Source organism: Schistocerca piceifrons, chromosome 1 (genome assembly GCF_021461385.2).
Source record: "Schistocerca piceifrons isolate TAMUIC-IGC-003096 chromosome 1, iqSchPice1.1, whole genome shotgun sequence".
NCBI lineage: Eukaryota > Metazoa > Arthropoda > Insecta > Orthoptera > Acrididae > Schistocerca > Schistocerca piceifrons.
The window spans coordinates 704,186,736-704,206,004 of record NC_060138.1 but is presented as its reverse complement, the minus strand read 5'-3'; the positions used below and the strand labels follow the sequence as shown (position 1 = coordinate 704,206,004).

The 19,269-nt window shown below is 38.1% G+C and overlaps 1 protein-coding gene across 3 annotated transcripts in view; it reads right to left on the bottom strand.

Moving 5' to 3' along the window:
• Nucleotides 1–19,269, bottom strand: part of LOC124710527 (peripheral plasma membrane protein CASK) — a 558,968-nt gene that overhangs the window by 149,585 nt on the left and 390,114 nt on the right. The window lies entirely within an intron of this gene.

Sequence of the window (19,269 nt, the reverse complement as noted above, 5' to 3'; positions counted from 1 at the left end):
ACATAAATAATTGTTTCTTGTGCCAGCTAAGATGCCTTGTAGCTTTATGCATATTAAGAAAAAGCCACAGAAATACGAAAGGATTGAAAAATTCTACAGATCTGAGATAAAAGCAGGTTTTGGAAAACAGATCTATTAATTAGGACTTAAAAGTACTTTATGTACAATTTTTTAATTCCTTTTGAAACAGGTACGAAATTATTTTCCTTTCCCTTATAGAACTTTTGAAATCTATGTATCAATAAATGTGTAACTATACCTCAAGGAGAATAAAGTATAGACTCTAAGACATCAAATGACAAAGAATTCCTCAACACATGCATGCAGAAGGAGATGATGTATGAACTATAATGTAGCAAAGTGACAGTGAAAACAAATTAATTCTGATTTGGAAAAATACAGCTTTATCATCTGCAAAATTATGCTGTCAATAAATTACTAATGACTAAATCTTGGGCAAAGCATTTGGCAACTCCAGTAAAATAAACATTATGCAGTTTCAGTTAACTCAACCAATAGTTGAAAACTGGCACAACTATGTTAGTCTGTATTAGAAAATATGAAATACGTCTTATCACTGTGTGCTCATAACAATGCTTAATCAGAAATATTATAATAAATCCCCTGAATTTACTTTTTTCTCCTTGATGGCTGAGAACGCCCTACATGTTATAGTAAGTTACACAGAAAAAAAACAATATCTGGTGTGATGATATCTAAAATCTACAACAAAATACATGTAAGAGCATGTTGTTGTGTTTAGAAGGCATAATGGTCCAAGGTGTTCCATTTTATCACTTATTTTATTTTATTTCCCCCTTAAACCATGTTAATTTCTTAAGATGGTGAAAATCATTGAAATAGGGGAAACCATAGACTTAAAACTTTCTTCTTTTTCCTAGCCCCTTATTATATAAATTCAAAAAGTCAAGAATTTCTCTAACAAAAGAGAAAACTTATTTAATCCTCTGATCCAGCAACTAAACAATTGTTCAAATGTTAATACAGCAACATCTAACGCAATCTATGCAGGGAAAACTCAGAATATGACCAGTTCCACAAAAAGAAAGGAGAAACAAAAAAGTGCTGACAGCTGTAAAAATCAGTTCAAAAAATTTGTAAATGATGTTCAATCCAAAATGAACAAAGCTGAGGAAGTTAACAGGAGTGAATGAGAAATATGTCACAAAAAATCTATGGATCCACATTTTATTCTGCTCAGTACGGCTGTAATGTTGTCATATTGTATTCTCATTCATTTACATCTGTAATCCTGGGTATTGGTTTGACCCAGTAACACGTACACAGAATTACAATGCATTATCTCCTAATGTCACTACCTCCTGCATTTTTACATGTAGTGTACATCATTTAGTGATAAGTGTGACCTAACAATAAATCTATGGTGCCACTGTACAGCAATGCATTGTTTAAAAAATTATTGTAGTAACTTACATACGGACTGGAAGCTATTTACCTTCCAAGAGGCACAACTCCCAATAAAGCTAACAATTTTTGTATAAAAATAATATTTCTGAACCATGGGTTTCTTACTCAGAACAGGAAAGAGAGATGGGTGGGAGGATGGGCATATCATCCGCAGCCCTGGTAATCAGGAACTCTCATCCCCAATCTCTGCTAAATATTCCCTCTTTTCTGTCCTGAAGTAGAAACCTGTGGTGAAGAAATCTAAGTGTACAGCCTTTATTTAGCTTCATGTATTTCTATCTGCTGAACTTGGAATTCCACCTCCTGAGGGTAAGTATTAGCCATCCCATCAATCTCTTTGGGAATTTAAAAAATAAATCTGAATGGTTGTTGTTGTTGCTGTTTTTCCAGTTATCATCTAGTTCACCATTCCTGTAAGTATTTGTACTAAAGCTGTTAGATGTACCTCAAGCTTTTAAGCGGCTGATGATAGATGACATCAGATGCAGCAATAAAATTAAAGAGGAGAGACTGTTTGACTTATTTGTTGAGTCAGATGTAATTTTTACAAGGTCTTACAAGAAGATCTTGAGCAAGGAAGGACAAATGGCTCAGAAATTATGGCACCAATGATAAATCTAGGAGGTACAAAATATTGTCAGCAGTATTAAGTGCTTTTGCTGAATAATGAGGACTCAATTACATGAAAAGTCTGCTTTAAGATACATTACATCTTCGCAGAAAAATGTATAATTCTTGGTGAAAATTGGTAAACACTATCCTTTCTTTGATTATGAATGTCATTCCACAACTGCTGTTGCACATGTGTAAACAGTCTGATTTTGCACAGTTGATAGTAACAAGTATAAAAATGCGGCAGCAGCACAGTAAAGTGGTTTACAAAGATTATAGCAGAAATACCTTAAGGAGTTACAATGGTCACTATGCAAGGTGTGAGAAAGACTTCTGGCATATGCCAGATACACTATTGCTATTCACAAGCAGAAAATTTGGAAATAGTTGAGAAGGTACAGGTCAACTAGAAAAGGGGTAGTATGTAGCACATACAATGGAATCTACAAACAAACAAAACACTGTGGACAAAATCTTGCAAGTGCTGATCAACACAGAAGCACAGCCTGAGGTAAATATCAAACAACTGACACAGCAGAATGCAGGTATGTGTAAGGGAGTATGGCCAAGGGTACTGAGAAGAATAAATATTTCGGGTACCACACCGTAATAATATGCCACCGTCTTCTTCAGCACTATTTGAATCCCTGTCAAAATGTGACAGGAGCCAGGGGGATTAATTTTCTGGTCATGTAAACTGATGAACGTTGACCCTCTTGCTCCTGCTTGTGCAGTGGGTAAGAAAATGTTTCCTGATTAACAGATATACACAAGTGGTTACTGAATAATGATCACCTGGTCAACCTACAGACATGCTAGTGTTCCCTTGTGATACAATTAATCATTCTCAAGATTAGACAGTCAGCAGGTAGTGTACTTTTCAATATGGCTGGGGAATAAAAGCATTATCATAGTTCAATGAAGAACACACTGTATGCACCTGTATAGCTCACACTTTAACCCAACAAACAGCTGAACTTCAAAGGTATTTGAAAGCTTTTAGGCTCACTGAGAATCAAGTTTCATAAGAAACTGGATAACTACCAGCACAACAGATGAGGGCATCAAAATGTTTGCAGCTGATGGAATTTCTGTTTCAGTGACCTACTGAAACTATCGGGTCGTATTCCTAATGAACACTTGTTGTTTATCATGTAGCCATTTGCTATGGGAAAGTTATACTCCATATATTGTGGCTGGCTATACCACAAGATAATGTCCATCATTGCATTACAGATTACCATGTCAAAACACTCCTGTACAGAAACAGAGGCAGATGGTTACAATTCAGTGATTGCATAGCATAATTAATGATGGATAGAAAACTGCAAAGCTGAAAGTCAAGGATATTCAGTTACATTTAGTTAACTATTCACAAAACAAAATCAATTTGCTTTACACATGACAAGAATTCATTCTTAGTGGCCTCAGATGCAGACAAACTAGCACACACTACACATCTCACTGTAAAGTATTTACAAGCAAACATATTCTGTCAGAACACTGGAGCCAATATAAGAGGTTTTTGCACACATTTCAATCCTTCAGTTTATAGTGTTCGATTTTTAGACATAAGTCAGTGATCATATTAGTATTAGTATTTAGACTGCAAATTTATTTAGCTACTGGTATCTTATGCAGTTTTGTAAATTAAACAGACTAGACTGTAAATGTGTCTAAAAATAAGTAGCTCGCTTAAAGCAATATTAAACATCCACGTGGATGATCAGAGATGACACTGATTCAATGTTGGTTACACTGACTGCAGCTTGACACACATCACTTCATTTATTTAAAATTTTGTGCACACAATGCTATCATAATGCTTAACTTGCCACAGCAATACATAAGCAATTTAGGGTGAAAGTTATGTTACCCACTGTATGAAAGTTGAAAATATGTGAACACACACAACCATTGTCTATGTGACTACAGTTGCTTTTCATAAACATCATCTAGAACATATTTAAAGAAAGAGCCCAAAGGAAAACTGACCTGGAAATGACCAAATGGCATTGAGAGTGAAGATTACTGTACAAGTTCTGTTTAAAAAGTAATTAAATGGGTTTTCCTCAGCCTCCAGGAGTATGGGGAAGAGATGCTTCCACTTTAGCAGCTGGTTGGGTTTCAGGTGTATGGATAAGCCTGATTCAGTTGTCTGCGTGATTCTGTTGAGTTCAGATCGCAAGTTGAATCAAGTTTACTTTAAGGATGTGTCCCTCACCAAAATGCAGTGTACACTTGAGCACCCCTACATGGAACTTCAAAAACTGGGCACAAAACATGTGAAACAATTTTCAGAATAGCTGTGTACATTACTGGACTACATTAAAAGTATTTGTATTACACTGTTTCTGAGAATAAGTGCATGAGAAAAATTTGACATAGTTTTCCATGGTTTGAAAGAAAATGTATGGTTCGTACCACAGTAACTCACTACTTTACAATTGAACACAATTTTCTTCAGAGAGTGAAAAACAATCATGAAACTCAGACATTAAAGTACAGCTCAGAAACAAAAATGGAGAATTGGTTTTCATACTTGGTTTCACTGCAAGAAAGAAGACAAGAAGGACCAAGCAAAAAACAGAAGGCATTCTCATTGTCTTTATGGCTGAAGACAAACTATTGACGTGAAGTTTGTGGTGACAGGACGAATAAGAAATTCAGCATTTTACCATGACTGTTTGAGAGAAAGGGTTGGACACTTCTATTCTGAAAGCCATATAATGTCCCACAAGTCTTCTTTCCCATACATCAAGTATAATTTAAAAAAAAAAACAATGCAGAGTTGTAACAAATATTTAACTGCTTGTCACAATTATACTGAAAACTACTTCTGTTGAAGACTTCAGTTCCTATTACAGGCAGTAGCAGCAACATTGAATGCAGAGTAAAGACTCTAGCTAAATGGCCACTAACTGCTGAAGGAAATGTAAGAAAAACAGAGAGAGGGAGGGGGAGGGAGGGGGGGGGGGGAGAGAGAAGAGAGAGACTATTTTGGAGGACATTATTAAGTGTATTTGAAGCTGATTTCAATACTTTTTCCCAGAAAAATTCCCATCACTTTTCAAACAGTCCCTGTATTTTTAACACAAAACAAGAAAATTAAGTGTGACATGTCAGTTTTAAAGGGTTTAGAATATACTGTGACCAAATGCCAGTAAGATGTAAAACAGAACTAGTCACTGAAAACGAGCAAAACTCTTTCAGCACAAATTACGATTCATTTACCCAGATAATTTAAGCTTAAATGATAAACATGACCAATTGAAAACAAGTGTTGAAAACGAAAAATAAAATTGGAGACTTTAATATGAGATGTGAGTAACAATTGGCATAAAGACTGGCAGCTGACTTTAAGTATAAATAAATGCAATGTAATGCAGTGCACATAACAAGCTGAAAAAAAACAATAAAATTCTTTTGTCAATATGTAAAAATCTCCATTGTTTCAGCCAATGTTGCAAATGACCTTCCTCAGGGTTTATTTCCATTTAGTAAAACCACAATGAAAAAGGCCATTTGCAACAGCAGCCAAAACAACAGAGAATTTTACACACTGACAATGTGGTCACATACCCAGGAGAAATCTACAGACTGCGAAAACCGCTGTGGAAGCCTATGCTTAGAAGATGATAGTACATGACATTGTATGGTTCATAACTAGCGAGTGGCCATGACCATATCATTGTAGAAAGATTTAATGTCAAGTGCCCACATGAATCTAACTATGGGGAACGCTGGTTCCAGACTTCATTTTATCAGAAGAATCTAAAGGAAGTGGACTTTACACATGAAAGAGGTTGCCTACAAAATCTTTTTCGACCAACTTTTGAACTTGTCATTTGGAGACCTTCACAATGCTAGGTTCAGTTCCACATGGGCAGCCATGGAGAACGCACCACTGTGACTGAGCACACTGCTGCTGGAACTGTTTGAGAGTTGTGTCATTGTTAGGCTGCCTTGCCCGTGCTGTAGCATACGCAAAATTGATGGGTGTAATTCTTACAACACAAGCAAATTGTCATTTATCTCTAAAGCATGGCCAAAGACATTTCCACAAAAGAACAAGCTGATGCAAAGCAGAAATGTACGATTCCAACTCTGCCGAGGGTTAAGAACACATCAGCCTAAGCATATGCTTGCCACAGAAAACAAAGGTGAAGATGACCTGACCATCTCACCTCTGTTTATCCAATGCAGAGAAAATGGGTGGACAGAGCCGCACAACATCCTGAAAACCTGCTTCTGGCGCAATCTTAGCGTCAAGTTGATGGACCTTGATGCCATAAGAGAGATTCAGGCACAGAACATAGATGACCACAGAGCAATAAAGTCGGTCACTGCAGAACACACCACAGCAGTGCCCACACAGAAGAAAATGCTGCCCCCGAAACAATGACCAAGGCAAGCAAACCAGAGCACTCATATGATGATGACTACCTTGGATCTGTGATGAGGCAAATGGTTGAGCCACAGAAAAGAGAGATCTTCAGAGAGAGATCTGCAGAGAGATCTTCAACTTGCAGAAGAGTCTCAGCTTCCCAGTGACCGTCAAAATTCTCACTACGCACCTGGACCTGAAGCCTCAGTGCTTTAGATGCCAGATAGTAGGACATGTGGTAAAATACTGCCACAACATACTAAACTGCATAAAGTGCTCGGAACAGCACAATAGTCACATCTGCCCCAGAAGCAGAGATGACAGGCCGACATGTGCTCCCTGTGCCTGGCCACATGTAGTGCGGTTACCCAGCCTTCTCTGAGTATGGTAGCATTAGCGTCAGAATATGAGGAAGCTTGAGGAGCTCGAATGTCACCGAGCCAGCCAAGAAGACATGTCAACAAAGGTGGATGCTTGGTAGAGCCACAGCCTCACCCTCAGAGTAGTTCAAAGGCATGATGGCAGTGGTCCAAAGGCATGGTGGCAGTGCCCTCCAGGGCAGTGGTCTCCCCTACTGTGCGGCTTGTCATCCTCACAACCAGTGTGATTGATGGTGGGGAGAGAGAGCTGCTAGTTGCAGAGCAGAGACAGTCAGCACCAACATGCTATGAGGTGCAAGTCACCATGGTGGTAGTCAATGGTGCAACATTAAGGGGACATTGGGAAGAATAGGGTGCCATGTTATCAATGCACTGCTACAAGAGGCAGTGTCATGCTTCAGGATGGCATACCAAAATGGAGGCAGCTTGTCTTCTGCTGAGAGAAGCCAACAACCGACAGCCAGCAAAGGGAATCCAGAGAGGCACAGACAAGCACATAAACATTCACTCAGCAGCCTCTCAAACATAAAATGAGTCTCATCAACACCAAGAGACAGAAACATCTCTAGACAACAAGAACAAAATGGTGGGCAACCTGGAATGCAAACCACAGACACAAAGAAGATCACAGTTGAACACACTGGCCAAAGATGACTCTCAAGTCGATTCAGACCACAGAGGTTGTCAAGCAAAACGGTCTTCTGATAACAAGAATAACTCCAATGAATACAATGAACATATGAAGAAGACAAAAGGCGATGCAGCAGCTGATCTGGTGACAGCAGGTGGATGCCGGAGCACTGCTGGGCACCATATTGGAAAAGCAGGACCAAATGAGCAGTGTGCAATGACTGAGACTACTTGGCAAAGCTCCCCAATAGACCACGGACGTTAGACCAGGGAAACAATCCAAAATCCTTTTCCCTTTTCAATTAGAACAAAAATCTTTCTCATCAATCATTATACCAAAATGAAGAAAGAGCACTAACTGCAAACACTATGAAATAAATAAATAAACATACAGTGTCAACTTAGATGCAGAGCTTAACAAAGAGCAGTCACATACTCTAGAACAGTCTGCTCTTCCCCCAACCCCCACCCATCAAGGGAAGAGAACTGAAACATAATTTTTTAAAAAGTTAGGTTTCTGAAAGAGATAGAGAAGAGCTACACAGTTTGTCAAACATCTGTTTAATCACTGCAAGGATGTCTGTGAAATATTTGACAAACTCCAGTCAAACACACTACACAAAATGTTATTGTTCTTGCACTTGAGCTAAAAACTGAGAGCCATAGTTTCAAAACCAACCAAGAAACATATCAATTATTCCAATATACACTTCTTGTAATGGCCACAATGGTAAATTTTGAGAAATAGGGATATTACAGATGTTTCTTCTCGTACATCACCTATTAATGGAATTAAGAGGAAAATAATGTTGGTGCACTAAGTGTCCTCTGCCTCATAACTTACAATGGCTTTCAGAATACAAAAGCAGACATAGGAATAAAACTAAACTAAGAACTGGCAAGTACAAATTGCAGTCGCTCACAAGGTTTGGCACTTGGTTCATTCCTGTTCCTGATGTACAGTACACAAATGACTGTCCCATGATGCCAAATGACTAAACAAAAACTCAAATGTTTGCTGATCACCCAAGGATGTTCATCAAAGACCCAAACTCAACTATACCAAACCCTCCTCAGATGACAGATTAACAAGCTTGCAACTAGTTAGTTTAAGTCTTAATATCACAATTTCTCATTTTATGCAATTGCATATAAATAAAAATATCCTGCTTGTACTAGAAGCTAGAACACAGACATATGCTAAACTGAACAATATGGCTCTGCTAGGATCAAATATGTTAATATAACAAGAAGCATAGAACAGATGAAAACAGGAAAAGTTGATAAGTGAATTGGGTATAGAGGAGAAAGTAGCAGAAGCATGTAATACGTAAGGACAAGGAAGAAATCATTATTAATCAAATATAGAAAGAGGGGTAATTGGAGCAGAATGAGTAGTATAAAGATGAATGTAAGAAGGAAATGTAGCTTATGTAGGGTTGAGAGAAGGGTGAAGACATTCAGATGTGGATATCATAGGTTGAACACTGCTGGATCTTGTGTGTGTGTGTGTGTGTGTGTGTGTGTGTGTGTGTGTGTGTGAGAGAGAGTGAGAGAGAGAGAGAGAGAGAGAGAGAGATATGCAATGGTATCCAGTTATAAGTCAAATATATTTTTCATGTTACAACTTGGTAAAACAACTGTATTTAAGTAGAGGGGTAGGTCGATCAATAGCATCCCATTTTATAACTTACGCACTGTTGCAGAACTTCTGCAATTCAACAGGATTCATGTCACAAAGTATTTACAGCGTATGACGCCCTTATTGGAGGTCTGTGTTTTGTACTTTTCTAGCATTATATAATAATGATCAAAATTCTTGTAATGTAGAAGTATTCTCCTCCAGGGTGATGCAGTTGACCAGGAGCAACCAGTTGTAACAATTTAACAAAATTCAGGTTTCTTGTTGACATAGAAGGGAAATACCTTCTGGAGAGTTTTGTCTTCTCACTCTATTACAGTAACGACATCTTTTGATTTCTTTAACACATTTTCAGGGAAGGCTAGTTTCTTGTACTCTATTTGTTACATTGATAGTCATGCTCTCTAATGGCTCACCCCAAACCATTGAGATACCCTACAAGAGAGAGAGGCACTGTAATTCTTCACTTCGCAGGGGTAGCTCTTCCACTGCTCGTGCAGGTGCAGTGGCCTGGAACCGGGGTATAAAGGAGCCGCCGTTTCTGATGTTCATTCAATTCTGGTGTGATTGTATACTCAGCGATCACATCTGGAAATGGCAGCCACAGGGATCGCCGAAATTTTGTGTAGTGAAGACGATCGTATCTGGCAGCATAACCGTGAAGAACATAAGAGAGATGTTATCCACCTAAACAAGGTTCCACTTACATGGATGAGACTGATGCAGCTGGGGTGTGACAGGCCCCAGAAGTTTTCTTAAAATAATTGTTTCAACGTAATAGCCATAAATCCAATCTGCATGCAGCTCAGCTCATTTTGAAAGATATCTCTCCCCACCCCCTCCCACTTCCTCCTCCTCCTCCTCCACTTCCTTATTCTACTTAGTACAGTGAGCTGTTTGAGATCCTGCCCATTCAAGGCAAATATACCAGTAGACAAAGGAATCCCAACGGGGAGCAGTTTTCCGGCATTCAGCTGATAACCAAGGGAAACCTCCCTAAAACCTAGGTTAGCACAACTGAATATAAGAAATTTTAATTTTCCACTTATCTATCTTACAGCTAACAGAGTCAGTAAAGTTACTGAGAGAATATTCATTATCCCTTCATAGACTTAACAATGATTTGCAGTAAAAATTTTACACAAAGGAAAGTTGAAGTGCATTTTCCAATTGCATTCTGCAAAAGAAAAGAGGCACACAGTGAGTTTTATTGCAGCCTGAATCAGTACCAACAGCTAACTGTACCTCCAGAAGCTGGAGAGAAAACATTGCTGCAGTGTTGTATCTTGTGTGACAAAGGAACCAACTACACACATTGTCAAATAAAGATCACATACTGCTTTGTTTCCTGTAGGCAATGAAGTAAGAATCCACAGACATTCACTTCAAAATTTGTGTAGTTTATGGAGAGAATGTTGGGATGAACAATGCTGTGGACAAAGAAAGAGGGGAGTACCAGTATATACAAATGTCATTCAAGCTTCAAGCAGTAGTTTGAAAATACTGTATTGAACAGCTGTAGGAATATTTCATCATTACATGGTATTTATACACACAATTTGGTAGAAGGGTACTTGCAGTTTATACACCACCAGTAGGGACTATCTTACATTATATTAAGCAGCTAGAGAATATTAATAACAACCGTCATCAGCTGACTGACATGAACTGCTGAATAATGGGTTCCTCTAGACTTCACAGCTATATATAGTCATGTAGCTCCTGCCTGTTTTATGTCATCTGCCCACCTTCCATCAGCTCATCATGTCAAAGTTTATTTATCTCTTGGAATGCAGCAATGACCTTTCTTGCTCTGTCTACCATATATTCATCAGGCAAAATATCCTATCCATTTCATTTTCATTAAAGATATAACTACCTCATCCACTTTGGCCTCTTCCCCAATTCATTTACTTGTTTCCTGTATTTTTAAGGATGTATCCATCGAGGGGCAGAGGAGAGCATCTATCCCCTGCTGGTCAAACATTTATCAGTTTGAAGAAAGTCTGTTCACATAGTGTATACTGATTGGTAATAAGTAGACTCAAAGCTATTTTTGTATAATCTCAAATTATTATTGTCACACACCAAAAAACTAATATGAGGGACCTAAGGAATCTTGTGCTTACGTGCCAATACACACATTATCTGATCAAAAGTTCCGGACGCCTATTAGTGGACATTTAGGATGTGTCAACATTTCAGATTTATGAAAGCTTGAACGCTGTGGGGAACACATTCAATGAGGTGCCTGAATGGCTGTGGTGGAGTAACAGCCCATTCTCCTTCAAGAGTCAAAACCAGGTAAGGTTGAACTGTATGATCCGGAGTGAAGTCGACGTTCTAGCTCAGTGTTCCACTGGGACCAGGTTGGGGCTCTGAATAGGCCAGTCTATTTCAGGGGTGTTACTGTCTGCAAATCACTGCCTCACAGATACTGCTTTTGACAGGTTGCATCATCATGCTGACGATCGTCTCCAAACTGTTTCTCTACTGCACACACTACACAATGCTGTATAATCTGCTCATATCCTGTTATATTTAACATTATCTTAATTGCAATAAGGGGACCACACACCATAACTATGAAACACACCCCCATTGGCACTACGCGATGGCAGGTAACGTTCTCTAGACATTCGCCAAGACCAGATCCTTTCATCGGACTGCCATATCTCACTCCATAGAACTTCTTTCCAGTCATCCACTGTCCAGTGGCATTGTTCTTTACATCATATCAAGTGCTGCTTAGCATTAACTACAGAAATATGTGTCTTGCGAGGAGCTGCCCAACCACTGTACCCCACTCTTTTTTAACACCCTATGCACAGTCACTGTGCTAGCTGGACTGCTGGTAGCACTTTGGAACTAATGAGCGATTCCTTCCGCTGATTTCATGTGATTCTTTCCAACCGCCCTCTGCAATTTTCGATAGTTGTGTCTGCCAAAATGTGATGTCTGCCTGGCTTTGGTTTAGCTGTGGTTGGTCCTTGGTGTTTCCACTTCACAATCACGTCACCAAAACTTCATTTGGGCAGCTTCAAATGGGTTGAAATGTCCCTGCTGGCTTTTTAATCAGGTGCATCCAGTTACCAGTCCACATTCACAGTCACAGTTTCTGAAATCTCCAGATCAACCCTTTCTAATGCTACTGCTTCTCTACTGGCAACACAATACTACCCACCTCTTTTTATACTGGCGGGTATGCCTCTCGTGACACCTATTGTCAATTCCGCATTATTCGCATTACATAGGGCTGTGTATGTCATTAATAAAGAAAACAGTGAATTTAGAATGAATTGTGGAAGAAGTTACTTGCCACCTAAGAAAAGCAAATCACGGCCGCATGCTCAGAGATTCTGTGGATTTTTGGGTGTAAAGGATCACAACAAATGCTGAATAACACTGGCACACAAAAGACTACGCAGAAGGAAAAGCAGAATTTTATTGAGGAATATTGCTGCTCTCCAATTTCTTGTGTGCTGTAAGCATACTTGGCCATTTATAATCATAAAATTAAATTTCATTCCCTTCTGTGAAAGCAGAGTCAAAGCTGTTGTTTAAATCCTGAGATCTTTAGATCCGTTCAGATCATTTTATTTTTCTCCGTGGTGAACATAATACAACATGTAAATATGAAGCACAGCCATCTCAGTACCGAATAATATTATCCATTGTTGAATTAAAATGAGCAATTTATCTTACTGATTAATTCCAGGTGTGTTTTCTACACATATGAATACTGTTCAACACAAAGTATAACAGGAACTGTAAAACTTGTGCAGATTAGTTGGTAGGAGAGTTGTGCAATGTAACAAGAGATATTAGCATTTTTTAAGTACAAGAAATGCACGAGTCTAAATTGTGGTGTTTGTGAATAAAATGTGAGGTAAATTTCATTCTGATATGAAGTGCATATTCTGATAAACAATCAAAGTTGTGAAGTAAATGAAAACAAGTTATCTCACCTTGGACCATTATTCCTGTAAGAGTATCATGCTCTTTATAATCCACTGCATGCAAACAAATTATTAAATGACACACACATGACATGCAAAAATACAATTATTTTCAGATTAAATGTATTACACACAAGTAACAGAAACATCGAACAATCTTTATGCAGGCAAGAGATGGCCCATAAAACTGTAATTGTCATATCTGGGCTAAAAATCCTACAGACTTTTACAGTACTGTGACAGTATATTCTGAGACTCCATACAGGCCAAATTTGTAAAACAAGCTTCAATAGAAATCAAGGATCATTTCAGCTCAGAAGATTTTAGAAAGACTGTATTCATGTAGTTTTCAGATTAAAATAAATAAATATAGCTGAAGACACTACCACTATATGTTTAATGCAAAATATTCGTATATACATCTGTTTGTTCACTTTCAAATGCAGATAAATATTTGTTACCCAGAAAGGAATTCTCAAAAGAAATATGAACTACAGTACATTTCTTTTTTTTCATTCGTGTGAATTCACATTTTAAATTAATTGGCATGAAATATAATGCAAAATGGAATGTTTGGCATAATTAATACTTAATTATGTGTTTATGTATGGGCAGAAGAACAAAGTCTGATACTGTTTTATAATTTCAGTAATAAACATAAAAATACAAGTGCCTGGAATAACTACCTGGTACATAACTAAAGTTATAGATATTCCACAAGTGAGAAGACCACCAAGATAGAACCTCTATAACAAACTGACTATGGAAGAGAGTGATGCTGAAGGAAATATTTATTAACTGAAATTAAAATAAAAATATGTCTTACCAATAACAACAACTACGACACACCATTAATCAAAGAACGTTAATTAATGCAAAATTAGAAAACATAACTTAAAGTCAATCTCTAACATACAGGTATGGTGGAAAATTACTTATTGAAAAAGAAATACATAATGGTGGTGGCAGTGACACAACTCAAGCTCCTGGAACCAATCGTAACTAAGGGTAAATGGGTTGAAACAAATAAAAATATACACAATTATCACAATTAAAAAAGAGACAGATAAGTCACTCACATGTGTCAGTTTAGAGGGATACAGATATGCATCTGAAATCACAGACTGCAATAAGGAAGATCTGAATTACTGGGAATTTGGGAACGCAACTGAGATTCTCTGAATACTATACCAAAAGGAACTGTAAGTTGAAAGAGAAGTGGGAAAGGACAGAGGAACACAAATAAGACAGGAACTTAAGCTACGAGTTTCATTACTGGTAACTGACATCTTTATTGAGAGCAATTTCTCATCAACAGAGTACTCCTATTGTCAGAACCCATATCACCTACGCTGAGAAAGAACAATATGCTGCTGTTGTATCACTGGAAATTCTACCAAAGGCAGTTGCGAATACATATGGGGGGCACGCGGGGCATCCACCACCCCCTTGCTGGGCTGCCCACATTGCCACCCGCGCCACCCTGGCCAGTCAGCTGGCACACTTTTTGTTTGTTTCTTTCTTCTTGACTGAATCAAGTTATCGAGTAGTAGTACTTTCCTATGTTGCACGCGTGTCCGTGTCATCATATTTGATTGATGTAATTAGCCAATTTACAGGAAGAATAGGTGCATAGAATTCCTTATTTAAGAAAGACAACCACAATTGTAACTTTTTTATATCATAATATGGCATTGTCTTGTATATGTGTACAATCAGTTTAAATAAAACTGTGACTTCATCATTGTTTATTACAGTAAAAGTAAAGGTAGCTTGAGATATCTTTAGTGCCCCCTCCTTGAGGTTTTTCTGTATCTGCCAGTGACCACAGGCCTTTGGTTTTTTCAGTGCATAGTTGTTATATGTACTGTTACTGATTCTACTAATGGAAAACTCCTAGAACAAATGAATTTCTGCTGTCATATGCTGTAGGGAAGAAATGCAAGCTGAAAATTTAGTACTGACATGACAGGTATTATGGATCAAGTTATGGTATAGTGAAGTCACAAAATGTTCTGCAATGGACAGACTAATAAATACACGAATCTATGTATGTCATCCATTTTCAGTAAGATAATATGGGTAAAAATACTTCCTGCAAAATGGTCTCAATGTAGAGTCAGAACATGTTAAGACTGATGGTGTCAAACAAATCACATGAGGAATGTACAAGTATCTAGTAAAAATTGTGTACTCTGTAATCAGTCTTTTCCTGCCACAGTGGAATGTGTGCTTTTTTTTCCCCGTCAGTTCTGTTAGTTCCTCTCTCCTACTTTGCAAACTTCACAGAAGTTCCTTTATAAACCTATAAGCTAACCCAAAAATGTGGCTCACCCATTTCTCAGTAATTCCTTCTTTTCCATGCATGTTAGTACAGCAATTTACACAGGAAACTCCGTAAAGACTAAAAAGCGGAGGGGATACAGGCAGAATTAAAACTTTGGGCTTGGGTTGTGAGTCGTGCCTGGACAGCTCAGTCTGTAACAGTGTTGCCCATGAAAGACAAGGTTCTGGTTTTGAGTCCCAGTCTGACTCAAAGCATTAATTTGTTTAAACCAATCAATAAGTGGCACTGACCAATACTAGACTTTAATGCTGAACTTAACAAATATATATCCATCAGTTCAATATTTCACTGACATCAATGACATTACAGGCAGAATACCAACTCATATTGGACAATGAAGTGAGAAGAAATTATACATTATTGAAAGAACCATCCTAACATCTCAACTCATTTACGGAAATTACAGCAAACCTAAGTCAGGATAGTCAAAAGAGGATCCGAATGTTGCTCCTCTTCAGTACTAGGCATCTGCCATAACAACTGTGCGTCCTTATTACATCGCTTCTAAGGTAAAAAGGGGGAAAAAATGTGAGTGACAGTTGCTCCATGGGCCTCAAAGATATGGAAAACTGTGATGTGATCACAGGTGATGCAACAAAACTTACTTACAGTTGACATTTGCATTTCAGTGTGGTGCTAACAAGTGGAAATCATGTTTTCTGGTAGTGAAATGGCAATAAGCAGGCAGTAGTGCTGCTATGCAGCTTTGTTTAAGCAAGTAATACTTAAGCTGCTGCACAGTGTGAAGCAGAAAGTATGTCTCATTTTCCATGTTTTAGAATTTCTTCCTAAGGCATTTACAGAAGAAGCATGAAATAATAACTTCTTGAATGCCTCAATGCAAGATACAATAATCCAAACTTTGTGGTGCCAAACTGAGCAGTGTAATGGAAGCTTCCAAATCATCATGAATTCATAAAGAAAACTCCTTTCTTGATATTCTGTACAATACATTTTTGCTAGATAGTTGTGATGTTCTATATCATTCAGTATGACAGAAAGCTGCAACCATTCTTTCTCATATCTATTGTACGTTAAGGACCCTTGTTAGTTCAATCTGATATAGAACCTATACACTCAGAAGGTATCACAGAACAGATTGCATAAATTTTGTAAATAATTTCTCTGCAGAGGGACCTTATTTTCCCAGTATTCTGCCACTCGCTTTCACCATCAGAAAATCTATACAACTAGTTTCATTTCATGTCCCTATGAATTTTACTGTTAGATTAACTTCATATGTGTCATTAATCATGGGGACAAATACTATTACAAATGTGGAATATCCCCATATCTACATCATATGCCACAAGCCACGTAATGGTGTGTGTCGGGGGGACTTCTGGTACCACTAACTGATCTCCCCTCTTCCCTGTTCCACTTGCAAATAATGTGTGTGGAGAATGATTGTTAAGCCTCTGTATTAGCTCGAATTCCCAAATTTTGTGAGCAGTCTTAAAGAGCTTCTGATTCTTTTTACTAGATCATTTACATACATTGTAAACAGTAATGCCCCTATCACACTTCCTTGAGGTACTCCGGAGATAAGATTTACAGCTGTCAATTTGATACCGTTGAGAGCAAAGTGTTGAGTTCTAGCTGCAAGGATATTCAAATCCAGTCGCAAAACTAGTCCAACACTCGGTAAGCTCGTAACTTTTTTTTTTTTTTTTTGCCCCACTAGTCAACAGTGTGGGATTGTCAAATGTGTTCCTGAAGTCATGGAATGTTGCACCAACCTTAGCATTATTGTCTACAGTGCTACGGATCTTATGGAGGAACAGAGCAACTCAGATCTCTGTTTGCAGAATACATCTTGAGTTTTATAGAGGAGATTTTCAGTCTCCAAAAGCGTCATAATTTGTGAGCATAAAAAATATTCCATAATTCTCCAACAGACTGACATCAATGATATAGGTCTATAATTATGTGCATCTGTCCCACAACCCTTCTTGAAATTGGGAACAAACTTCACTTTTTTCCAGTTGCTAGGTACCTTTCATTGCTCCAGTCGTCTATGATAAACTGCTGCTAGAAGGGGACCAAGTTCTTTCGCATAATCTGTGTGGAATCTTTAGGTATCTCATCTGGTCTTGAAACTTTTCCACTGCTAAGCTATTGCAAATGCTTTTCTATTTCATAGTTGCTTATCTCAATATCTGTCATTTCAGCATTAGTATGACGCCTGAAAGGAGGGCAACCTTGTTACTATCTTCCAGGGTGAAACAATTTGGCGGTACCAAGTTCAGTATTTTGGCCTTCTCTATGTTATCTCCTGCTTCAATGCCAGTATGGTCACTAAGTGAATGAACAGAGGGTTTCAAACTGCTTACTGATTTTATGTACGACCAAAATTTCGTAAGTTTTTTACTCAGACTGGCTGATAAAACTTTACCTTCGAATTAATTGCAATGACTAAAATGTAAAGTTGTATGGCATGAATGGCTGGGAAACCCCAAAGAGCAGTTTCAACTGCCTAATCGGAAAGGTTTTTCCTATCATCTGCACCAACAGACACTTTTCCTTTGTGAAGTATGGGAACTGCTAGTGTAAGGGTGTCTGTTAAGAGTTGTTGTTGTTGTTCTGGTCTTCAGTCCAGAGCTTTCCATGCTACTCTATCTTGTGCAAGCTTCTTCATCTCTGAGTAACTACTGCAACCTACATCTTTCTAAATCTGCTTATGTATTCATATCTTGGTCTCCCTCTACGATTTTTACCCTTCACGTTTCTCTCCAATACTAAACTGGTGATCCCTTGATGCCTCAGAATATGTCCTACCAACCGGTCCCTCCTTCTAGTCACATTGTGCCACAAAATCCTCTTCCCCCAATTCAGTTCAGTACCTCCTCATTAGTTACGTGATCTACCCATTTTATCTTCGGCATTCTTCTGTAGTACCACATTTCGAAAGCTTCTATTCTCGTCTTGTCTAAAGTATTTGTCGTGCATGTTTCATTTCCATACATGGCTGAGCTCCATACAAATACCTTCAGAAGACTTTCCGACACTTAAATCTTTACTTGATGTTAACAAATTTCTCTTCTCCAGAAATGCTTTCCTTGTCACGGCCAGTCTACTTTTTATATCCTCTCTACTTCAACCATCATCAGTTATTTTACTCCCCAAATAGCAAAATTCATCTACTACTTTAAGTGTCTCATTTCCTAATCTAATTCTCTCAGCATCACCTGATTTAATTCGACTACATTCCATTATCCTCATTTTGCTTTTGTTGATGTTCATGTTATATCCACCTTTAAAGACACTGTCCATTCTGTTCAACTGCTCTTCCACGTCCTTCGCTGTCTCTGACAGTCGGGAAACCTCAAAGTCTCTATTTCTTCTTCATAGATTTTAATTCCTACCCCAAATTTTTCTTTTGTTTCCTTTACAGCTTGAATAACATAAGGGATAGATTACAACCCTGTCTCACTCCTGTCCCAACCACTGATTCCCTCGACTCTTATAACAGCCATCTATTTTCTGTACAAATTGTAAATAGCCTTTTGCTCCCTGTATTTTCCTCCTGCCACCTTCATAATTTGAAAGAGAGTATTCCAGTCAACTTTCTCTAAGTCTACAAATTCTAGAAATGTAAGTTTGCTTTTCCTTAATTTACCTTCTACGATAAATCATAGGGTCAGGATTGCCTTGCACATTCCAACATTTATACAGAATCCAAACTGATCTTCCCCCAGGTCAGCTTCTACCAGTTTTTCCATTTGTCTGTACAGAATCTGTATTAGTATTCTCCAGCTATGACGTATTAAACAGATAGTTTGGTAATTTTCACACCTGTAACACCTGCACCTCCTTTCTTTGGAGATTAGAATTACTACATTCTCATTAGCCTGAGGGTATTT